Source organism: Mus caroli, chromosome 14 (genome assembly GCF_900094665.2).
Source record: "Mus caroli chromosome 14, CAROLI_EIJ_v1.1, whole genome shotgun sequence".
NCBI classification, from domain to species: Eukaryota; Metazoa; Chordata; class Mammalia; order Rodentia; family Muridae; genus Mus; species Mus caroli.
Window position 1 is genome coordinate 75,084,741 of NC_034583.1, and position 26,479 is coordinate 75,111,219.

At 37.2% G+C, this 26,479-nt stretch overlaps 1 pseudogene; it reads right to left on the minus strand.

The window, feature by feature from the left end:
- Positions 1-1,221: 1,221 nt before the first annotated feature.
- LOC110308983 overlaps positions 1,222-26,479 on the minus strand; it is a 30,938-nt pseudogene continuing 5,680 nt past the window's right edge.

The window sequence follows — 26,479 nt, forward strand, 5'->3', positions numbered from 1 at the left end:
AACAAGTCAGGGTAGAAGGGGTCTCCACGGGGACAGGAACCCACCATGAGACTCTGGCAACCATGGTGCGACTAGTCCATCTTGAATTCCAGCACTGTGACATCCAACAGGAATTATTGGAACAATCTTTAAATGAATCATTTGAAAGAATAAGCAAAAAGGGGGGATAAGCACAGACTGGAGTAGGTGGATAATTCTGATTTACAATGGTTCTATTGAATCCAACAAATATTTCAGTGGTATTTATGAATGATTGGCTGGACCTGTCCTGTTTTAGCATGGTGCCAGTGGTGATACCAGTAAAAGATGCCTTTCCGGCCGTACCACCCCGGATAAAGGCCAAGGTGTTAAGATCTGTACAGCTACCATTAATTCCACAAAGTAACCACTTACGGAAAGGATCCATTTTATCGTCCTGTAGGAAGAGTCCCTGCTTCATAGCCAGTTCTTCCCCTGGATCTACCATCATATTGGGGGAAAAGGAGAAGGTTCTATCCTGATCTGCCCAGCAAGTAATGGAGCATTGACAATCAGACCAGGGCGGGATAATTTCCTCATCATCCTCCCCACCGCAATGGGGGGATATTCTAGGTTGACAAGGATGCTCCCTGTCTGTAAAATTAGGTGAAAGGAAGGTACCATTAATCCAGATTGCTTCTTGCAAAAAAGTGTAATTATAATTTGTCCTATTTCCCCCTACACTCTCCTGTTGAATCTTCACCCAGCCTACACGTTTTCCATTAAACATTAAACCACCCCAAGGCTCAGCTTGTGAGCTGAATGCAGTCTCCTCTTTGGTCAAATTGAAAGCAAAGGGAACCCTGTTCAGGTAGAGAACGATTCTCTTCCAATGGTGCCCAGATAGGATCATATGGTAGGTATGGCAGATCCAAACTTTTATTGGTTGTAAAAAAAAAAATTGGGGAAAACAACTGTATCATGACGGACAGGCATGGGCTTTGGGAAGGCAGACAAAATTGCCCATCTGTACTCTCCCAATATACTAGGAACCCAAATCCAAAGAGGCAGCATGAGGGCTAAAGGTAGTTTCCAAGGGATCCATCCGGGAGTCATTTTCAGGTGTCATAATCCTTTGTGTCAGTTGTTCTGGTAGCCAGAATGGGTTGTCTTCCTCGTGCGGGAAAACACAAACAGCTCCACTTGATCGTATTAAAATAGGATCCAGGCCTTTCCAGAGACCAGTCAAAACGGCTTGGCTTTTCATTTTACCATCTCTTTTGGCCTATCAGGCTCTGAACAGTGACATTTGGCCCCAGTATGGCCTTGGGCATCAAGATTTAAAAAATTATGGGCGAAGAGTGCCATGGAAACAGCTACTCTTGGTACTGAGGGTAGAGCCTCCTCGACTCCCCCTTTTTGTTTAATTAAATAAGATTTGAGAGTGCGATGGGCACATTCTACAATGCCCTGCCCTTGAGGATTATACGGGAGACCAGTCAGATGAAATTTTTGAGAAGTATAAGCTGGTCCATTGTCTGCCTTGAGGAGTTTGGGTTTACCCCAAGCACTCCACGCCTCGAGGCAATGTTGAATTACATGCGAGGCCTTTTCTCCTGTTAGAGGTGTAGCAAACATGATGCCAGAGCATGTATCAATAGAAACATGTAGATACTGAAGTCTTCCAAAGGAAGGGATATGAGTAACATCCGTTTGCCAGATCTGCAGCTGTCAGATTCCCCATGGGTTAACTCCCACATGGGGTACAGGGAAAAATAGGCAACAATTTTGACATTGAGTAACTATCTCCCTAGCTTCTTTTCTAGTCAGAGCAAATTGGTGGCGTAAAGTTTCAGCCGTCACACGAAATTTTCTGTGAAATTCTTTTGCTACATCTAATTGGTGGGACAAGGCAACTGCAATCACTCTTGTAGTTTGGTCTGCTAGGTCATTTCCGAGGGACATTGGACCAGGAAAGCCTGAGTGAGCTCTAATATGTGTTGTAAATACAGGGGATATCCTGCCAAGAAGGGTAGATTGAATTTGTTGAAAAATTTGAGCGAGTTTGCTGGAAGGCTTGATTAATCCAGCCACCTCAAGAACCTTAACTGCATTAACCAATAGGAGGAATCTGATACAATGTTAAGCGGGCCCGGGAAAGCCTTGAGGACCTCCAGAACCACCAAACACTCTATCACTTGGAGAGAGCTATCATCATACTGTTTGGTTACCACCTTACCATCTACCACATAAGCACCTTTACCAGTTTTTGATCCATCTGTGTACACTACAACCCCATCAACAAGTGGTTCCTGAGACATTATGTGTGGGAACACAATGGCTTGGCTTAAGGCAAATTGCAGAATCGGATGTTTTGGATAGTGATTATCAATCTGTCCAGAAAAAGAAGTAACTAACACTGCCCAAGCATTTGAGGTAGCAGCTAATGTTTGAACTTGAATAGCTGTGTTTGGTACTATCAAAAAATTGGGTTCTTTTCCAAAATGAGTAATAGCTTCTTTCAACCTGCGGAGTGCAAGCTGAGCAACTGCATTGGGATACCAATCAATAATCTTAGCAGGAGATGCATTGGGATGGATCCACAATAAAGGCCCATTTTGCCACAAGGCAGCTGTTGGTAGTAGTAGAGTTTTAAAAACGCATAAATCAAAAGGCTTGGTTTCATCAATGCGCTGTAATTGAGCATCCTGTAAGGCATTTTCTACAACTTGTAAGGCCTGGCTTGCAGCCGGTGTCAATGCTCTCGGAGACGAGATATGAGGGTCCCCTTCCAAAATATCAAATAAGGGTTTTAACTCAGCAGAGGAAATCTTTAAAAATGGTCTCAGCCAATTTATATCTCCCAATAATTTTTGGAAATCATTTAAGGTATGTAAATGATCTCTGAGAATCTCTAATTTCTGAGGAACTATTTTTTTCAGGATAAATGATTGATCCCAAAAATATGCCAATTTCTGCAATTTGAACCTTTTCTGTAGCAACTTGTAATCCCCACTGCCCCAATGTTTTAATTAAAATTGGCTATGAAATCTGTAGTATTGTTAAATCTTTATGGCACATGAGGACATCATCCATATAGTGGATCAAAAGTAGGGAAGGAAACTGGTTTTTTATAGGTTCAAGGGCTAATTGCCCATATAATTATCACATAGTGGGGCTATTGGCCATGCCTTGAGGCAGAACTTTCCACTGAAATCTCTTATCTGGTACAAGATGATTAATAGCTGGTATAGTAAATGCAAACCTCTGTCTGTCTTGTGGGCACAAGGGGATGGAAAAGAAACAATCCTTAATGTCTATAATTATTATCTTCCATTGCTTAGGTAAAGCGGAGAGCAAAGGTAGCCCTCGCTGAACCGAGCCAAATAAACACATTTGTGCATTAATGGCTCTCAAATCGTGGAGAAGTCTCCATTTCCCCGATTTTTTCTTTATCACAAAAAATAGGAGTATTCCATGGTGAAGTAGAGGGTTCTAAGTAACCAAGCTGCAATTGTTCATTAACCAACTTAGTGGCAGCTTCCAATTTTTCAGAGGATAGAGGCCATTGAGGAACCCATATGGCTTCCTCTGTGAGCCAGGGTATAGGCATAGAATCCTCAATGTCCCTTAGGAAAAACCTAGGCCCTGCCTTTCTATATTACCTTCTTGTGGGACTGGTTCTAATCTTCCTTGTGCTTTTCTTCCTAATCCCTTCCCTTCCTTGTAACCCATTCTCTTCATAATCCCAACAGCTTGTTGAGAATACTCATTGGTCAATGTTAGTCCTAAGCCCTGTAAGATGTCCCTCCCCCCAAAGATTAACAGGAAGAGGGAGGACATAAGGAATGAACCTTCCTGATTGGCCTTCTGGAGCATGCCAGATCAAGGAGCATGAGCTGATAGTGGGGCTGGCCTCATACCCTAATCCTTGTAAGGAATGGGATGATTGAGTGACAGGCCATGTCTTAGGCCACTAACTGGAGGAGATAATGCTCTTATCAGCCCCTGTATCTAGAATTCCCCTAAAAGTTTTTCCTTCTATATTCAACTCTAAAGAGGGTCTGGAATTAAGGTCCATCATTAAATAAGCAGAATCAGTCCCGGAAGAGCCAAACTTCGCGGTGTCTCTAGGGACCCCGGAAGAAGGAAAATGATCATGTAAGCTTGGAAGGATAATCAATTGAGCAATCCTGTCACCTGAGGAGATGGAAAAAAAAAACACCTTGAGGGCAAGAGCAGAGAACTTGAAGTTCTCCCGTGTAATCTTGATCTATTATTCCAGGGTGAACAATAAGTCCCTTTAAGCTTAAGAAGGATCAACCCAAAATAAGGCCAACACTTCCCACGGGTAAGGGGCCTTTATCATCGGTGGGAACAGGTTGCACGCCCATCTGTGGCATTATCATGAATTGGGTGGTGGAATGGAGGTCCATTCCTGCTGAGCCTTCTGTAGCTCTGAGGACCGTGGTGTCCATTTGTTGTGATCTGGGGTCCCATATGTTTTGGGGCCCTGATACCTGGGGCCCGGATACCCGTTTTTTGGAGTGTCTTCACCTCCTTCTGCCTGGAGAGGTCCGGGATGAATAAGCCTTCCTCTGATGTCTCTAACTGAGCGATACTCACTGGCCCAATAACCTTTCCCACACTTAGTACACAGTCCTGGTGCTTTCCTTTTTGTGAGGACCTGGCACTCCCTTTTTAGATGTCCTGGTTTGCCACAGTTATAGCAGACCTTGTGATCACCTGTACCTGAGAGGTTTTGGCCCTGTAGGATAGCAGCCGCGAGGCCAGCATTAGTAAGCAGGCCTCCAAGTTCTCGGCAAACTCTCAGTCAATCCTGTAACCCTTTGCTTTTCCTTGGTGTGATAGCTGCTCTGCATTCTTGTGTAGCTTGCTCATAGACCAACTGTTCTACTAAGGGCATCGCCTGTTCAGGGTCTCCAAAGATCCTGCCTGCTGCTTCTGTCATCCTAGCTACAAAGTCTGAGAATGGCTCCTGGGGGCCTTCTATAATTTTTTTAAGTGTCCCCCAGACTCTCCCTTTCTGGAAAGTGCCTTCCACGCCTTAATGGTGGCAGCAGAGATTTGAGGTTATGCTCCCCAGTTGTAATTTGTTTGATCATTGGCATACTGCCCTTGTCCTGTTAGCAGATCAAGTGTCCAATTTCTTTGATCGCCTTCAGCAGAGGCACCGACTTTGGCCTGCACCTGAGAGGTGTCATACCACATGGCTTTCCACTCCATATATTGCCCCATATTAGGGAGTGCAGCCTTCACTGTTGTCTGCCAGTCTCCTGGAGTCATGGCCAGAGTGGCAAGCCTCTCAACCTGAGAAATAGTAAAACTGGCACTAACTCCGTAATTACGGACCCACTCAACTCGGCAAGTTCCTTAATTTGAATGTACAGCCTCCATCGGCATCCTCAAACACTGGAAATGCCTGCCGTATCTTTTTCTGTTCACCTCTAGTGAGGAAGGAGTCTGAGTAAAATCTTTCCTCATAAGGTGGAGGGGCGCTGGGGCCTATAGGCCACCTCCCACTTTCTTCTGTTTTTTACCCAAGCTGTTAGCTCGTCATTCATCTGGGTGGTATCTTTCTTCTTCATAGCAAGCTGCCTCATTTTCTAACTCCTCTTCCTCAGAGGGGCTAAGCTTGTCTGTTTCTGAACTATCAAGCCCCAAAGCCTCTAACTCCTTTACCAGATAAAGGCTTTTCTTTTTTGAGGCTTTCTCCTCCTTTCCCTGTTTCTGTCCCAGGGCGTCCTTTCCCCTATCTCTTGCTTCCTCAGATCCAAGGTCCTTGGAAGGGCCTCTTTTCTTAGGTGCACCTTTCCTTCTTAGAGCTCCTAATCTTTCACCTCACTCTGTTTCTGACATGCTGTCCTGTAACTCCTCTAATGCCCCCTGTCCTGCTATTACTGTTGGGCAGCATTTCTCATCCTCTAGGCATGATTTCACCATTTTCCATAATGCCATGGTCCCTACCTTTAATTTCCCATTCTGTTGTTCCCTAACTAAGTCTCCCCTTAATTTCTCCCAGGAGGCGAGGGTTAATGACCCTGAACACACATACCAAGGTGCTATGCGATCGACCTCTTTAACAAAACATTCCAGGGGTTTTGTAGAAACTTTTAGCTCGCAGTGCTTTAAGACAGACTGCAGGGCTGTAATCACTGAATATGAGGCTCCCATACTGCTCCTTTATCTACAGTAGGGGCTTAAATACAGGAGAGGCACCACAGCTTATCTATGTTCGTCTGACTGTGCCTAGTAGCAGCTGCAAAATCGGCTAACATGACCACCGATGAAAACAAAATGAAACCAAAAGAAAAAGAATGAGCGCTGCCAAAAGGAGAACAAAAGCCTCCACCACACCTTCTAAGGAGGGAGAGAGATGAGAGAGATCAAGACCAAACATGCCTCTCAGAGCTTACCTTCGTCCTGCAGTTCTGAATCCTCTCTGCTAGTGGAGGGTCTCCTTGGTGCTGGCGATGGTGAGGAGTTTTTTCCCAGATTTCCAGCACCAAATGTCCCATACTATCGTCTCACCAGCAAGAACGCACACGGAATACCAGGATCCTTCTGCAGCCAAGCGTTTATTGCATCTTGAAGAGGAAGATGCAGAGCCCCAAAAGGGTGCTGCTTAAAAACACCCTAGTGCGGCGCATCCACGCCTGATTGGTCGCTTACCCATGATCTCATTGGCATGCCCCGGGGTGGGCAAAGACTTGGCATGAACACACTCTTGCACATGCGCACACAGCTTGTTTCCTGAAAAGAGGTCTAGCTGGCACAGCAGAAGTCAGTGCCATCTTGTGATGGTGAATGCTATTGCGGCTCTCCACACATAGTACTACTTTAGGACCCAGACTACCATTCCTGGGCATATACCCAAAACATGCTCCAACATATAACAATGAGACATGGTCCACTATGTTCATAGTAGACTTACTTATAAAAGCCAGAAGCTGGAAAGAACCCAGATGTCCCTTTACTGAGGAATAGATACAGAAAATGTGGTACATTTATACAATGGAGTACTACACAGCTATTAAAAACACTGAATTCAGGGAACTTGAGTCTGTTTTCTTGTACATATAACATCTAACTCATGTTCACCTAAAATTTCAGCTCTAGGGGACCTGCCATGCTTTTCTGGCTGGACTAGAAAATATCATACTGAGGTAACCCAATCACAAAAGAACACACATGGTATGCACTTACTGATACGTGGATATTAGTCCAGAAGCTTGAAATACCAAAGATGCAATTCATAAAACACATGATACTCAAGAAGGAAGATCAAAGTGAGGATTCTTCCATTCTTCTTAGAAGGAGGAACAAAATACCCATGGAAGGAGTTACAGAGAGAAAGTGTGGAGCAGGGACTGAAGAAATGACCATCCAGAGTCTGCCCCACCTGGGGATCCACCCCATATAAAACCACCAAACCCAGACACTACTGTGGATACCAACAAAAGCTTGCTGACAGGAGCCTGATATAGCTGTCTACTGAGAGGTTTTGTCAGTGCCTGACAAATATCCATTGGATTGAGCACAGGGTCCCCAATAAAGGAGCTAGAGAAAGTATCCAAGGGGATGAAGGTGTTTGCAGTCCCATGGGAGGAAAAACAATATGAACTAACCCATACCCCAAGAGCTCCCAGGGAATAAACTACCAACCAAAGAAAACACATAGTGGGACTCATGGCTCTAGCTCCATATGTAGCAGAGGATCATCAATGAGAGTAGGCCTTTGTCCTGTGAAGGTTCTATGCCCTAGTATAGGGGAATGCCAGGGCCAGGAAGCAGGAGTGGGTGGGTTGTTGAGCAGGAGGAGTGGGGAGGGTATAGGGGATGTTTGGAGGGGAAATTAGAAAAGGAGATAACACTTGACATGTAAATAAAGAAAATATCTAAGGAAAAAAGTAAACAGAAAAGTAAACAAACACATAAGAAAAGAAAAAAGAAAAAAGGATTGACTAGAGCACAATGTATAAGTAACTTAGACTCAACTTCTGTTTAGCAAAATTATTTTTTTCTTTTTTCTTTATATTATTTGTTACATTCCAGATCACTGTTTCTTCCCTCCCTCCTCTCTTCATAGTCCCTTCCTCTTACCTCACCAGCCCTTCCCCGGACCACCCCCCCCCATTTATCCCTTTTCTTTTTCTCCCCAAGAAAGGTGAGGCCTCTCACTGAAACCAACCAGCGTTGGTATATCACTTTGCAGTAAGACTATGTGCATCCTCTACTGTTGAGGCTGGACAACTTACAGTAAGGGCATCTAAAGGCAGGGAAAATAGTCAGAGACAGCCCCTGCTCCAGCTCTAGGGGCCCCACACAAAGATCTAGCTGTACAACTGCTACAAATGTACGTAACTTTCTATCTTTAAAAAAATAAAAACAAATAAATAAGTAAATAAATAAAAGTTGTGTACCTTAAGGTCAACAATACTTTTATTCACTCATATATGTGATTACTATTTTCTGAATTGCATAAAAAGAAAACGAGTGTTAGTTTTGCAAAGAAATAGAGTGATTAGTTTTCTAATAGAGCTTGGGATGACTATCGCTAACAAATGTGGTTTATTTGATAAATGTGAAATGAATCATACTCAGTAAAGCCGTCCATGTCCTCATATCATTTATAATCATAACAATAAGTAAATATTTTAACACTGTGTATATATGTGTGCATATGCACATAGATACAATTTTAAGATGTATTCCATAATCTATTTATTGATTGATTGAGTGAGTGAGTGAGTGATTGATTGTATATTTTCTTTATGTGCATTTCGAATGTTTTCCCTTTTCCAGGTCTCCCCTTATGAAACCCCTCCATCTCATCTCTCATCCCCCTGCCTCTTTGAGGGTGTTCCCCTACCCACCCACTCACTCCCATCTTCCTGCCCTGGCATTCTTCTACACTGGGACATCGAGCACCCTCAGGCCCAAGGGCTTCTCCTCCCACTGATGTCCAAAAAGCCCATCCTTTGCGAAATATGCGGCCAGAGCCATGGGTCCCTCCATGTGTACTCTTTGGTTGGTTATCTAGTCCCCAGGAGCTCCAGGAGTCTGGCCGCTTGACACTGTTGCTCCCTCCATGGGGTTGCAAACACCCTCAGCTCCTTCATTCCCTTCTCCAACTCCCATTGGGTACCCTGCGATCAGTCCAATGGTTGGCTGCAAGCATCTGTCTCTGTATTTTTCAGGCTATGGCAGAGCCTCTCAGGAGACAATATCAGGCTTCTGTCTGGGTTTGACGTCTGTATATGGGATGGATCCCCAGGTGGGGCAGACTCGGGATGACTTTTCCTTCAGTCTCTGCTCCACACTTTGTTTCCATATTTCCTCCTGTGAGTATTTTGTTCCTCATTCTAAGAAGACTTCCTTCTTCTTGAACTTACTATAATCTGAGAATTGAATCTTGGGTATTCCGGAATTTTGGGCTAATATCCACTTATCAGTGAGGGCATACCAGATGTGTTCTTGTGTGACTAAGTTATCTCACTGAGGATATTTTTAAATTCCATCCATTTGTCTGCAAATTCCACTGTAGAACACTTCATCCAAGGTCCCTCCCTCCCTTTGAGTCCTGATAGTCTCTCACCTTCCAGGTCTCTGTTTCATTCTAGAATGCTCCCCCCTTTTCTACCTCCCGAAGTTGGAAGTTGCTTGTTTCCACCTTTCTGCTGACCCTCAGAGCTTCATTCCTCTCCCTACCCCCACATACCTGATCATGTTTCTCCCTTCCCATCTTTGTCCCCTCTCTCAGTTAGGTTCCTCCCTCCCTCTGCCCCTTGTGACTGCTTTCTTCTCTTTCCCAAGTGGGACTGAGGCATCTTCACTTGGATCCTGCTAAATGATATTATTTAATTATATCTTTTAAACTATCATTTATTGTCTAAACAATTACATTGACAAATATAAAACTTTCTTCATTAGAAATTCAAATAAGGTATCTTTAAGAATTTACATGTATTTATATTTAATTAAATTTTTTCAAGAGAGATATTCATTGAGTATTTAATTCAATAACTTAAATTAATAAAATGTTTTCTGTTATAATTATAAGATGTTATCAACAGAACACTAATATTATAAACTGATTATCATATTATTTTGAATTATATTATTGTATAAGAAGAAAAGTACTTTCCAGAAACAATCAAGGCCTTCCCAATCTGCAAAATGATAAAATTTTTTAAATCAGAATACTCTTCATATCAAGCTAGGTAAACAAAACAAAACCTTTCTTATTCAAAGAACTTCATTTGAATTTACACAAATGATTGTATTAATCCCTATGCTAACTGCAAGCCAAATTTACCTAATTATTCTCTTAAGTGTGAATCAATCAAAAGCTTGCTTTTCTGTTTCTTTTATAACACTATATTTTCACATATATTAATTGTGCAAAATTATGCTTTTTATCATCATATTTATTATAATTATATTAGTACCACCTTTCCTTTTAACTGTTTTCTCTCCTAACTTTACTCTTTTTCTCTTCCAAAATAGGACCCATTTTACTTCATATCTAATTTTTACTCTCATTTCTGTGCATAAAACAAAACTTGCAACATTTTTAAGTCTAGATATGATGTATTGCTGTTAACATTAAAATCCTTTACTCCTTCCATTTTTGGTCACTATTCTGAGTCTTTTATTCTTTGTGGCCAAACACAACTTATTATTTATCCTCACTTCCTTATCAATTCCAAACAATGGATGAACTGAAAAAGATTCAATTATATTGAATTAAAACGTATATTTTTCCTTCTTTATTATGGACACATAATGGTGATTTATGTACTGTGAATTCCTGTGATTCAGCCTACATGTATACACATATCTGTTGTATATTGCCAGATTTCATTGTATAAATTCACAGAAGTGATTTAGCTGGAATGCATGGGTTTGAGAAGTATTGCTTAACATACTTAGTTCAATTTATAATGATACACATCAAATTTGATGACTATATATTTTAAATGTGTCCACTAATAAAACTATTAATCTTTAAAATTGAAGGATAATTATATTTATTTACTGATTCTATAATATGTTGATTTGTTTTTATGTACTATAGCATAACCAGTTATGATTTTAGAAAGCAAATCTCCACCATCTACGTGGGAAATATTGACTAGTTAAAGAATATTTGAACAATATTACTAAATCAAGTAATACTCCTTTTAAAAATAATGCTGTTATATTTATAGTCTCAAAAATTAATTCAAGAGAAAGCATAGGTGGTTAGTAAAGACCCAATGCTATATTCTTAAGGAAAACAGATCATCACATTTTAATAGGATTGTATTAAAAATGATCCTTCTTTAGTATAGCGCACAAAAACAAACATACAAATGAAAATACAAGCAGTATTTTCTATTAAAACTATAATTTCAATGAATAACATTCTAAATTGTTATTTTCAATTGTGGGTAATGTAACTTCAGAATACATTTTTGGAATGAACTCATAAATAAAACATCTAAAAGTCTTTGAGTAAAATTTGCGACATTTGCTGAAGTCACTTCAATATCACCATTAGTGGTTATGGAAATTTTCCTCAGATTGTCAAGCTAGAGTGTGTAAATGTGTATGTTTTTGTGCACATCTTCATTATAATCTGATAAGTAAGTCGTTTAAGGTGCCAAATGAGTATATAGGAAAAGAAGGTCATTATTACATGTATTCTTACACATCATCAAATATTTTCTAATTTCTGCTAGTGTTTTGAATAAGAAATGTCCTTTGAGTTATATTTTGGAAATTAACCCTCTATTACAAATAGAGTTAGAGAAATAAATTTTTCATTTGTTAGGCTGCTGTTTTTTCTTATGGTGATTTAACATAGAGAAGCTTTTCAGTTTCATGAGGTCACATTTCTTAATTGTTGATATTACTTTCTGCAGTATTGGTTTTCAGGAAGGTGTCTACTATGTAATTGTGTTCAAGGCTGCTCCACATTTTCTCTTCTACTGGGTTCAGCATAACTGGTTTTATATTGAGGCCTTTGATTCACTTGGACTTGAGTTTTGTGCAGAGTGATAGTTATGGATCAATTTCCATTGTTCTAGATGCCAACATCCTGTTAGACCAGCACCATTTGTTGAAGATTCTATTTCCCATTGCATAATTTTTGGCTTCTTTATGAAAAAAAAAAGTTGTTTATAGGTGTGTGGATTTACATTTTTGTCTTTAATTAGAATCAGTTAATCAACTTCTCTGTTTTAATGCCAATACCATGTGGGGTTTTATTTTGTTTTTTGTTTTTGTTTTTGTTTTTGTTTTTTTTACTATAGCTCTGTAGTTGAGCATAAACTAGACACCAAGAAACCAAATAATACAATTAAAACTGGGATACATAGCTAAACAGAATAATCCAAACAGAGGAATCTCAAACTCCCCAGAAGTACCTGAAGAAATGTTCACCATCCTTAGTCATCAGGAAAATACAAACCAAAACAACTCTGAGATTCCATCTTTCATCTGTCAGAATGTCTAAGATCAAGAAAAAATGTGACAGCTCATGTTGGTGATGATGCTGAGCAAGGGGATGTCTCCTCATTATTGATGGGAGTGCAAATTTATACAGTTATTTGAGAAATCATAATGGTGATTTCTCAGAAACTTGTGAATTGATCTACATCAAGGTCTGTCTATACTACTCCTGGGTATATACCCAAAGAATTGTCCACCATAAGATGAAGATGCTAGCTCAACTACATTCATAGCAGCTTTTTGTTTTGTTTTGTTTTGTTTTGTTTTTTTGTTTTGTAATCTCCAGAAACTGGAATTAACCTAGATTTGCCTCAACTGAAGAATGGATAAAGAAAACATGGTATGTTTACACAATGGAGAATTGCTCAGATGTTAAAAACAATGTCATATGAAACATGCAGCCAAATGGATGGAACTAGCAGCCATCATTTTGTGTGCCGTGCACAGACCCAGTGATATGTGTTCATTTGTAAGTGGATAGTAACTGTAAAGCCAAAGCTAGTCATGCTACATACAATCCACAGACCCAGAGAGGCTAAATATCAAAGAGGATTAAAGGAGGATTCCATGGATCAATCTGGAAAGGAAAAATAGTATAGATATTTCTGATAATCATGGGGCTGGTGGGGTCTGGAACAAGAGGAATCTGGTTGGGCATGGATGAAATGAGAAAGTATTGGGATAGACTCTTGGAATTGGGTGCAGGCAGTTTTGGGAAAGGTAGAAACTGAGTGCAGAAGAATCACTCAAGAATCTTTTACAGTTACACTAGCTAAAAGTCCTAGGAATTAGAGCCAAGACTGTCATAATCCCAAGTGAAGGGATTATGACAGCAACTCAGTCAAAAAAAATTTTGACCTACAATTTTTCCTCCATTATCATATATTGGGGTAAAGGTGGCACAGAAGGTGTGAATATGACCAATCAATTAGTTGTCCAGATCCAGTTTGAGCCCACTCCTGACACTGCCTAGATGACCAGAAACCAGAAGCTGGATGACCCAGAGACCTAAGATAGAAGCACAAAATGTCTGGAAAGAAATAAAAATGATTCTCAATGCTGTTCTGCTATAGTCATAGAGAGGAGCCTGGCATAATCACCATCAGAGAGGCTCCTCGATCATCTAATGGAAAATGATGCAGAGACCCAAAGCTTTGGAGAATCCTACTGAGAGGGAGCAAACATTGGAAGAGCCAGATGGGTCAGGTACACCATGAAAAAACACACAGAATTAGAAAATCTGGACTCAGAGAAGATCACTGAGACTGAATAAATATAGAGCCTACAAAGGACTGTGCTAGGCTATCTATATAGGTAAGAGCTTTTTGGTTTTGTGGAAATCCCAGTAGAGGGAGCACAGAATGTTTCTGACTCTTTCTTGCTTTTTGGACCCTTGTCCTCCTGCTGGCTTGCCTGATCCAGCTTTAACATAAGGAGGGGTATCTAATCAAATTGCAATTTGATATGCCATGTTTGCTTATTAATCCTGGGACTTCTGCCCTTTTCCTAAGGGAAATAGAGAAAGAGTAGATTGGAAAGTGGGAGTGAGTTCAAGGTTACTGGGAGGAAAGGAAGGAGGGGAAACTGCTGTCAGGATATAATACGTGAGAGAATAAATTAATGAAAACTAAAATATTTCTTTGTTGCATTCAATATTGAAAATATCTTCTTTTGACTTGTCCATTTCCTATTGTTTCTAATGTAGATATTAAAGTTGCCTTGCAAAAGTACTTTTATATATTAAGCATTTCAAATATTTTATCTTATTTATATCTGAAATTTAATTGCCACTTAACCATTCCTTCCTTCCTTCCTTCCTTCCTTCCTTCCTTCCTTCCTTCCTTCCTTCCTTCCNCTTCCTTCCTTCCTTCCTTCCTTCCTTCCTTCCTTCCTTCCTTCCTTTCTTTCTTTCTTTCCATCTTTCTTTCTTTGTTGTTGTTGTTTTGGTTTTGTTGTTGTTGTTGTTGTTGCTGTTGTTGTTTTAAACAGGGTTTCCTGTGGAGCCCTGGCTGTTCTGGAACTCACTTTGTAGACCAGGCTGGCCTCAAACTCAGAAATCCACCTGCCTCTGCCTCCCAAGTGCTGGGATTAAAGACGCGCGCCACCACTGCACAACTTTAGCCATTTCTTATATCAATATTGCATAACTTTCTATCTATTATTTGCCAGTACTTGTAATTATTTCACTGGTGATAACACTGATGTTTACTTAAGGCCATGATATAAAGACTAAATCTTATTATTTTTACAGCATTTATCCATCTCAGTAAGATTTATTCATTTGTCAATTTCTGAAAGAAACACTTTGCACTACTCTCTTTATCTCAGGACACTTTTTATGCATCCATGCTCTTTGCTTTGTTTGGTGTTCATTTGTATCAATTCTAGCACTGTGATCCTGAATTTTTATGATGACATAATATTTCTAATTTTTAATCTAATACTACTTTGTTGTATTATGTAGCATCTATAGAGACAGAAATGCATTTCAAACATCTGTAGACTTTAAATGCCCCTTTGAATTCTTTATTATTTTTATGATTTTCATACTAAAAAATGAGCAAGAGTCTCTAAAAAGCAGATAGAACTAGAGGTTAGTAAAGATGAAGCAGAGTTCTGGAATATAAAATATATATTATATTCAACATAATTCAAATCAAGCATGTAAAGGAAGCAATTAGATGTGATCCAGGTGACAAACACACCCAGAAGGACATGATCACAAATTGGAATTAAGTAGCTCTAAGCTATTTTATATTTAATAAACTGAAGGAAATTGATAAATGGCCAAAGTGATCATATATTTTATAAATACTATGGGTGTATTTCTTTATAAAATAACATTGATTTATTTTAAAATTAAACAGTTTGTGGAAGAACCATAGGTAAAATATCTTAAATATTGATCCCAAATAAATCTAAGTGAATGATTCCAAAGAAAAATAGGCATGCATAATGATACATGCACACACAAACACACATACACACAAACACAAACATGTTCACTGAGGGCTGATTCACTTAACAACTTAAGTAAGTAACATATACATGCCATATATCAGTCAGAATAGATTGATAAAGTATCAAAAATAGTTTTTCTACTCAGTCACAAAAATCAATAGACAAATCTAGTTCTTTGTAGGAAAATATGGTTAGAAAGTATATGATATGGGTTTAAAGGAAAATTTATGTTTATCCTGATACTTAATGTGAAAATGTCTATATGCAAACTTTCATGCATTTTAAAATTTTGTAAATATAAAGAAAGATTTAGAGTTTAAGTTAGAAAATAAAAATTAAATAAATTCAATATTGAATTCAATATTGGAGCTGCTGAGCTATTCAAAGGAGAATAGGTAGAGGTTGTACTAACAATTATATTGATAATTAATATAACATGGTATGAATTAATATATAAACATGGATAATGACCATAAGAAATGATTTTTTATAAAAGGTAGTGTAGAAATGCAACTTATCTTTGTGCTTTTCTCTTCATTATTTCTGAATGATCATATCTCTCTAACTTCAATACTTCATTTATGATACATGAGTACAATTGAGTACAGACCTGAATGTGCTCAAGGGTATGTATGTATTTATATATGCATAGACATGTATATATGTGTGGAAATAAGTAACCTCATATGATGGTGTATATTTGTAGTATTATGCCACTATTAAGAAAATTTGACAGTAAAGTTATAGCTCAGGTAATTAATTCCAAAAATGCTGATTATAGAAATTCTGAGTATAGATTAATCTCCCAATATATGAATAACAGTGATAGTTATCCCTGCAACCTATATATAATAGGAAATTTTAAATAGTACACACAATAGTTGAACCCTTCACTATATTTTCTTCCCCCTTGTTTTGACAAAGTGCTCCATACAAAATTAAACATAAGAAAAACATCTTTAAGTTACATATAATACAATTCAATCTGCGAAAGGAAAATATGAGAAATAAAAGTTTCTGTTATATTTTAAGTAGAAAGAAAAAAAAAAAACCTGTTAACCAAAAATGATCAGTCCTTAAGAAGTAAAACTTAAATTATGTGTACTATACTGAAATTAATTAAAGTGAGGAAATGAAAGAAGATTTACCGCTCTGTATTTTTCTTCTGTTATAATTATTATATTTAAAATATATAAATGTATATAGATCAATGCATGTTATTAACTTATTCTAAATGATTTGTTAAATTTTATGTAAATTGTTGTAATCCACAAGGCTACTAATCTCCACTAATGCTAAGCAGTCCAATGAAATGTTTTGTTCACTGACTTATGTAGCTCATTATGTTCAAAACTGTCAATCCTCCAGAGTGATCCAGAATGTAAGGATACTGTTTATGTGAATTTCTCTCCCGTATGAACTGAGGTATCATAAATGTATATGCTTTTTACAGGTGTCATAATTTCATAAACAAAGTAGGTAAATAATGCATGAATAAAACTTTATTTAAAAAGAGGACACCCTGAGAGAATTTCACAAGAAAAAGTTTTTTAAATATGACTGCAAGAATCACAATAGAAAAGGCTAGAATAAAATCAGAAAACACAGTAACTTGGGTCATTACTCTAAGTTATTCTTTTAAAATACTAAAAATATTTAATATGTAAACCTCAGCTGTGAAACATGATCATACATACATGATCAATTGATTGTAGAAATGTTGAAAATATTTAATTATATATAATAAACATTTCATAACAGCAATATACATGATTGATAGAAGTTTTAGAAATGTCTACATCTAGGTCTTCAGATAATATCATTATGATATTGTAGTAATACAAAGAAAGACTACTCTAAACATATTCAAGTGCTTTGAGTCCCCAATGAACAGGCTTTCATTTTGTGAGGTTATTTTACATTGCTGAGTATTGAATTCTCTTTAGTGCCACTGATGTGAACTCTGAGATTAGTAATAAAATATATCTTGAACTTGTGAAGTTTCTGTGTTCACACAAATTTATCTCAAGAACTAATAATTGAAAAATATACTCAAGATGATATCCAGAGGTAAAATATATTTCAGTCCTTGTAGATAGAGTGTGCTGCTTCCCTATGAGGAATGTTGGTTTTCTTTTTATTAGATATTTTCTTTATTTACATTTCAAATCCTATCCCGAAAGTTCCCTAGACCCTAGCCCCGCCCTGCTCCCCTACCTACCAACTCCCACTTCTTGGCCCTGGCATTCCCCTGTACTGGGGCATATAAAGTTTGCAAGACCAAGGGGCCTCTCTTCCCAAAAATGGCTGACTAGGCCATCTTCTGCTACATATGCAGCTAGGGACACGATATCTGGGGGTACTGATTAGTTCATATTGTTGTTCCACCAATAAGGTTGCAGACCAATTAAGCTCCTTGGGTACTTTCTCTAACTCCTCCATTGGGGCCCTGTGTTCCATCTTATAGATGACTGTGAGCATCCACTTCTGTATTTGCTAGACACTGGCATAGCCTCACTGGAGACAGCTATATCAGGGTCCTTCCAGCAAAATCTTGCTGGCATATGCAATAGTGTCTGGGTTTGGTTGCTGATTATAGGATGGACCCCCATGGTGGCGTAGTCTCTGGATGGTCCATCCTTTCATCTTATCTCAAAACTTTGTCTCTGTAACTCCTTCCATGGGTGTTTTGTTCCTTATTCTAAGGAGGAATGAAGTATCCACACTTTGATCTTCCTTCTTGATTTTCCTGTGTTTTGCAAATTATATCTTAGATATTCTAAATTTCTGGGCTAATATTCACTTATCAGTGAGTGCATATCAGGTGACTTCTTTTGTGATTGGGTTACCTCACTAAGAATGATATTCTCCAGATACATCCATTTGCCCCAAAATTTCATAAATTCGTTCTTTTTAATAGCTGAATAGCACTCCATTGTGTAAATGTACCACATTTTCTGTATCCATTCCTTTGTTGATGGGCATCTGGGTTCTTTCCAGCTTCTGTCTATTATGAATATGGCTGCTATGAACATAGTGGGGCATGTGTCCTTGTTATATGTTGGAACATTTTTTGGGTATATGCCCTGGAGTGGTATAGCTTGGTCCTCCAGTAATACTATGTTGAATTTTCTTAGGAAATGCATGACTGACTTCCAGAGTGGTTTTACCAGCTTGCAATCCCACCAGTAATGGAGGAGTATTCCTCTTTTCCCACATACTTGCCAGCATCTTCTGTCACCTGAATTTTGATTTTAGCCATTCTGACTAGTGTGAGATAGAATCTCAAGGTTGTTTTGATTTGCATTTAACTGATGATTAAGGATGTTGAACATTTTTTCAGGTGCTTCTCAGCCCTTCAGTATTCTGCAGTTGACAATTCTTTGTTTATCTCTGTACCCCATTTTTAATGGGGTTATTTGAATTTCTGGAGTCCACCTTCTTGAGCTCTTTGTATATATTGGATATTAGTCCCCTATCAGATTTAGGATTGGTAAAAATCCTTTACCAATTTGTTGGTGGCGTTTTTGTCATATTGACAATGTCTTTTTCCTTACAGAAGCTTTGAAATTTCATAATGTGTGGGAAGCAGATGCAGCCCCATGGGTCAAGATGTTTACTACCTGGCCCAAGCATGAGCAGTGAGGCTGCATTCATGGGCTTTCTGCCAGGCTGGACTGTTCCTCGTGATCCGGACCTGCCAGCCTATCAGTGACCAACCTGAGCTCGTGCCTGGAGTGTGTGTGAATTCTGATTGGATGAGGTGGTGTTGAGCTAGCAGAGGTCGGCTCGAGTATTGGAGTTGTTGTTGTTACCCTTACCGAAGTGGAGAGAGCTGTAAGAAAAAAGGCCACAAGTAAAAGAAGAAGCTGTTGTGTGAACCCACCTTGTTGTGCGTGTCGTTCCTGTTCCTGTGCCACCCAAATGGAGACAGCGAGAATGAGGTCCCATGACTAGGGAAGAGAAAGATCTGTATGATAAGAACTTCAAATCTCTGAAGAAAGAAATTGAAGAAGATCTCAGAAGATGGAAAGATCTCCCATGTTCATGGATTGGCAGAATTAATATAGTCAAAATGGCTATCCTGGTGAAAGCAATCTATAGATTCAATGCAATCCCCATCAAAATTCCAACTCAATNCATCACTGAGTTAGAAAGGGCAATATGCAAATTCATCAGGAATAATAAAAAACTTAGGATAGCAAAAACTATTCTCAACAATAAAAGAACCTCTGGTGGAATCACCATGCCTGATCTCAAGCTGTACTACAGAGCAATGTGATAAAAACTGCATAGTACTGGTACAGCAATAGACAGGTAGATGAATGGAATAGAATTGAAGACCCAGAAATGAACCCACACACCTATGGTCACTTGATCTTTGACAGGGGAACTAAAACCATCCAGTGGAAAAAAGACAGCATTTTCAACAAATGGTGCTGGCACACCTGGCGGTTATCTTGTAGAAGAATGTGAATTGATCCATTCTTATCTCCTTATACAAAGCTCAAGTCTAAGTTGATCATAGAACTCCACATAAAACCNGAGACACTGAAATGTATAGAGGAGAAAGTGGGGAAAAGCCTTGAAGATATGGGCACTGGGGAAAAATTCCTAAACAGAACAGCAATGGCTTGTGCTGTAAGATCAAGAATTGACAAAGGGACCTCATAAAATTTCAAAGCTTCTGTAAGGCAAAAGAAACTCATGAAATTGCGAAGAATGTTTGAATATAAAACTTCAGGCTAGTATTTAAAAAGGAATTAATAAACTCTTGGAAAGAAAGAAACTCCAGCTGTACGTGGATTAATGGTGTAAAAGAAAACATTTTACCTTTTAATATTTGATACTTCACTTGAGTACAGTGGACATTACCCTAACAGTGAAGAGAATGCAGCACACCCTAGTCTAATCATCACTATAGCAGTGGTAATGCTCCCACACTTTAATACAGTTCCTCATGTTGTGGTCAGCTTCATCCATGAAATTATCTTTTTTCCTGGTATATAACTAACTTTGCTACTGAAATTAATCTTAGTGTCAATATCTGACATACGGGAGAGCTGATTTGTTAGCCACATTTTTTTTTTTTTAATGAACTGTAAGTTGAGAGTCACCACATGACAGACATTCAGAGGAATGGAACTGTCTGGGAAGAAACTCAAAGGCCAAAACTGAGGTACATTTTCCACTACTGTTTTATTAAGGCAGCACTGTTGTTGACTATGATGAGAACAGGTAAAAAGTTCTACTTATTTTCATTCATAATGGTTCACATAGATGATATATTTAAGAAAAATAACTTTACTGAAGATTCTTTGAAAACCTGAAAGGAAAGGATTCATAAAGGACAGAAAAGTCAAAGAAACTTTTCCTTTTGAAAGCAATGCCATGGAAGGTCAAATACTAAAATGCTACTTTAAAAATAAAAATTAAAGACAGCTGTAGCTGTGGATGTCATTATAATTTAATATAGAGATATGCTGGAAGTCATAAATGATTGTTGTAAGGTGAAAGGGGGCACTTATATTTTTATGTTAAAACACAATTTTCTTATTTGGCATTCATAAATTTACCACTTTTTTCCCACAGTAACACATATTAGACTTTGATACTAATTATGTTTAACAAAAGTTGTAAATTGACAAGGAAGTAGCATTTATATATTCCTATTGAAATGTAACTAGAAACAAAAAGTAACAATTTACTTTTAAGCAATGTAACATTAAATGTACACAGTAAGACAATTGAATTTTTAAAAACCATTTCAGAATTCAGGACTCCATGAAAAATATGTCAAGAAGACAACACATTATTTGGCATTTTAATAACAAAAAATATTTTACAATATGAAAATTTTAAATTATTAAATGATACCTTTGGTTTTATGGATAAAGAATGGACTTCTCTCATAACATCAAAGACTAAATGTCATTAGTGAACATGTCATAGAAAAGATCTGAGGTAAAGAGGGTCTTCTGCAGGAACTCAAAGAAATGTCTTAATTCTAGTTTTGAATGACTGGAGAAATAATTAACAGAAAATCCAAATAGGATAATGATTGAAACAAGCAAACAAGTAAACAATATCAAATATCTTCAAAATATCAGAGTTACGATCCAGAGATAGACAATACAATCGGTTATGTACTATAGACCCAGAACCTCAATACCATTACTTTGTAAATCACCCATGTACCACAAACACACACACACACACACACATACACACACACACACACTTATATTTTCTTGATTTGGAACACATGTCATGAAAGTAAGTGTAATTAAAATTAATATTTTAGATACAGAACTTAATATTTTATATTAATATTTTATAAGACATAATACAAGCACTTTGCTTATATTATGTCTTAGTCAGTGAAGTACTGCTATGAAGAAACCCTATGACCATGGGAAATCTCAAAAATGAAAACATCTAGTTGGGGTTGGCTTTGACTTTCAAAGTTTCAGTCCATTAATATAATGGGAAGCATAGGTAGATACAGGCAGACATGATAGTGAGGAAGTAGCTGAGTTCTACAGCCTGATCTGCAGGCACCAGGAACAGATAGACTTTTGGCTCGGAATGGGCCTTTTAAAACCCCAATGATGACTTCCTTCAAGGCCACATCTAATCCTTTCAAATAGGGTCAGTCAATAGTGACAAATCATTCAAATCTATAAGCTTCTGGCGTCCATTCACATCTGATCCACTGAATAATCAAACATTTATTTATTTAGCTTATATCATGAGAATATAATTACATAATGTACCCGTTACATTTTCTCCTTTCCAAGTGCTTCCTTATATATCTCATTGCCCTCTTCCATAGTAATGGCCTTTCCCCCATTAATCATTGTTGGATAATGGTACATTTATGCATGTATATAAACATATGTTCCTCAATACATAAATACAACCTGCTAGGTCTGAATAACATTACGTAATCTTGTTTCTGACTGTCTCATCAGTAATTTTGTCTCCTGGTTATCTCCATCCCTAGATTCTACTTCTTGCCAAAGCAATACTTTAATGGATTAATGGGCTTCTATATGAGAAAGAAGTATTCGACATAGTTAATCTGCTTGAAGTACAGGCAGAGCAGGTGTCAGTCCATGTAAAATGTATGATCATTTCAATGGAAGTCATATGAGCGCGCATCCTCTGTTCTCTACAACATCCACTTGCCTAGAGACTAAATTTTCTGTGATGGAAATCACAAAATGTTTAGTGTTCTGAGTCATGTGAATACTGTATTGAACACATCAAAATGAATCTTTATGAAATAAATACATGAATAAATGAAGGTTTGGATGAATTTTTGCACCATTCTAAAATACCAACTCTTCTCTGGGAAAGACATCTCTCTCTTGCAATGACACCATAGAGTCTGCTCCGTACTGTCATTTCTACATGGTTATTAGTTTCCCCTGGGTTTCTGCTTCTCTTTTTATATATGATTGCAACATCTACCTACAAAATCTGTTTTCAATTGCTGTTCAGGAAAATAAATCCGTAAAATATAAATTTGAAATGAAAAAACCAGTGAGGATAGATAGAGGATGTCTTTGAATCTTCGCATCAAAGCCAGAAGTAGAAAATGCTTAAAAATAAAAAATAAAAAATAAAAAACAAAGGCAGGGGAGTACCTTCAGGTCTAGAAAAAGCACCTCATTTACTAAGTGAAAAGCTTCTTGCTTTCAGATAAAAATGACTGAGGGTTATCTAAAGACAGTAGCAAACGCAAACTGCATCAGAACTTGAACACTTTAAACTTTGTTCACCCTAGGGGTTTTAAAGTCAATGTTGTTACTGACAAACGTTTCCCTAAAGCAATACTCTTAGAAATTGTGCTATTAATATATAAGTCATTCATAATCAAAAGTACTCTTATGAGCCTATATTTTTAAGATGTATTAATTTAAACTTTAAAACTATTTTGACTCTTTTATTTCATTAGCAAACATTACTACAATTTGAAATACACCTGGTAACCTTTAATCGGTGTTATGCTATATTTTGTTACCATTGCTTTTGACTACAAAAATCAGGAAGATAAAACAAAAATAACAAAAAGGAAAGAATGTGTCTTTCAAATATGAAATTTGAAGGCATAAATATAATAAGGAGTGTTTAAAGTGTTTAATTTACTTATAGATGTGTGTGGAGGTACGTGTGTGTGTGTGTGTGTGTAGTTTTTAAGAACCAAAGGAATAGTTTATGTCCTCTAGAGCTTGATTTGAGATGACCATTGTGAGTCCTAGGAGAACTTGCTCCTCTGGAAGCACAAATTATACTGTTAGTTAATGAACTATATCTCTAGCCAAGACTGTACATTTTACCTTTTTGAAGGTGTGTGACTTTATCATTAATATGATTAAATGTACATGTGTTATGAATTGTGTTTCAGTCAAAAAAGTATTTTTCATTTTCAGCGATTACATGAAAATGAGACATATTTAAATGACTGATGAAAGTTTTATGAGGCACAATTTATTTAGCAATAGTTTGGAAGTGTATTTTCTCCTATGTAAGCCTCAATTGCAGCTATTGTTTTAATTTTAGTCAGCATGATCTGTGAAAAGATTCTCCAATTGTGTGCTATGTATTTATATCTCTAACATGTGCTTTCTGGTCTTACTGTAGGAATTATGACAAAAATAGCAATTAATTACAGAAAAATAAAACTGGAGCTGAGAAGAAAAATAACTTTTTGTGGAAATTTGGGAAATGTTATTTCTGAGAGTAAAAGTAATGACATTATATATTTCCCTGCATGCCCATGTCTTCCATATGGTGTTGAGTTTAGATAAGTATAATACACACTTGTCTTGACTTTTTGTCATATGCTTTCCCCTCTAATATTAAAACTGGAACTGTATTCAAAGAAAGGCCTTGGTGTGTTAACAGAGTTCATCTGAAAGTGTTGTGAAGGAAGACATGCCTGGTAACACCCAGAAAAGTCTGACATATATGAATCTATCAAGAGTGAACTGGTTAACATTTTTTTAAATAAAGTTATTTTTCACTGAGGAAGGGGAGAAAAGATATTATGTCTGTCATAAAAGATAAAATTAATTCCCGTAATAAAATAAAGCAGTGAGGACTAATATTCATTCAACAAATATTTGATAGACTAACCTAAAAGAGCAAGACTTTTTGTCTTTGCAGAAGAGAACATTAAGATAGATTAGACCCACACACATAGTACATGAAACTGGCAGAGACAATAAAATATTTCCCATGGTTTTTGTTCAAATGAAAAGATTAGACTCTCTTGTTTCCAGACGTTTAGCACTGTTTTAGGCAGTTACAATATTATTTTCTTTTTTTCTTTTTTTTTAAAGTTTTATTTACTTTTTTATTTTTTTATTTTTTTATTACATATTTTCCTCAATTACATTTCCAATGCTATCCCAAAAGTCCCCCACACCCTCCCCCCCACTTCCCTACCCACCCATTCCCATTTTTTTTGGCCCTGGTGTTCCCCTGTACTGGGACATATAAAGTTTGCGTGTCCAACGGGCCTCTCTTTCCAGTGATGGCCAACTAGGCCATCTTTTGATACATATGCAGCGAGAGTCAAGAGCTCCGGGATACAATATTATTTTCTATTTTTTTCTTGTATTATTGGTTTACTCTTCAGTGTTCTAATCCCCTGCCCTTTTATTTTATTTTATTTTATTTTTGTTCAGAGTACAAACTATAAAATAGGATTAAGTTATTTTAACAGGTTTTGTGTGCTCTCACTAAATTTAACACAGATGAATAACACAAACTATGAACTTGTGTATGCCTGTTCCAAAGTTATATATATGAATTGCATCGATTACTCTGTTACATTCTAGATCCTCAGGTTTACCTATGATCTTTTAGCTTCTTCTAGAACCTAGGAGAAAGTTAAAAAGAATGTTTCAACCTTTAAAACCACTTACCATTCAGGACCATTTGCTTGTTCAATGCCTCTGCTTCACACTATGTACAATGTTCATCCAAAAAAAAATGATTTAACTCTTATGAGTTCTTCTAGCAGAGGTGAGAATTCAGATATCATTTCACTACTTACTATGTGTTTTGAGTGATTAGAATGTAGGTCGTCTAACTTCAGTATGTATTACTGCTGCATACATTTTTCTACATTTGATATTTTCTTGTACATTTGTCTAGGAAAATCATTTAAAAATTCTGATATTTTTATTTGTGTCACTTATGGAAAGTTATAGGATTTATATATAAACTGCTAGAATTAGTGTATGAATTTGTTCTTGTCAATTTGACTGATATAAACTGAGATCTTGTGAGTAGATAATGTTCTCAGTGTGTTGAGGTATGTGAGTACTTCGTGTTCTCTATCAGCATGTTTCCCAGAATGTTGATCTTGCTTCATACGGTGGACATGTGAACCTTAGTCTTTAAGATAACTTCAAAATAAAGGTGACAGAAATCTGTCATAGTAAATTATTTTAAAAATGACTCTTAGTTCTGTCACTGGAGCTAGAATCCTTCTTTCCTGCTTGATTGCATATATCGTGGGCATTAAGGATTAAACCTCAATATCAAGTGATGTGGATATAAGCCGAGGACAGTTTGACCAGGAAGCTAGAGCTGAAATTATTTTGCCGATAAGGTACAAAATGACTATACTAGGTTTAAAGAATATTTGCTCTAGTAGAAAATGGATCTTGCATTTTCTCAGTTATCAAAAAGAGCGTGATGATTATCATAGTTTTTCAGAATAAAACAAACACACACCCCCTATGTCTGAAGAGAACATTGCAAGAATTTTTCATACATTATTAATTTCCAATTAATTGATAAATACCTGTTTATTTTTGATAGGAAAGATATAGTTTTTTTACTTCCTTCCCTGCTTTCTATGAAAAATAAAATTAAAAGATATATGGGATTCTTAAGCACGTCTGAGTTTGCTGCATGTATTTAATGATTTTTGCTTACTTGTTTCCCACTTATTCATAGTTGAAATTTCTAAATAATTTTAGGGGATTTGAATTTTTTTCCATTTGACAAACCTACATAG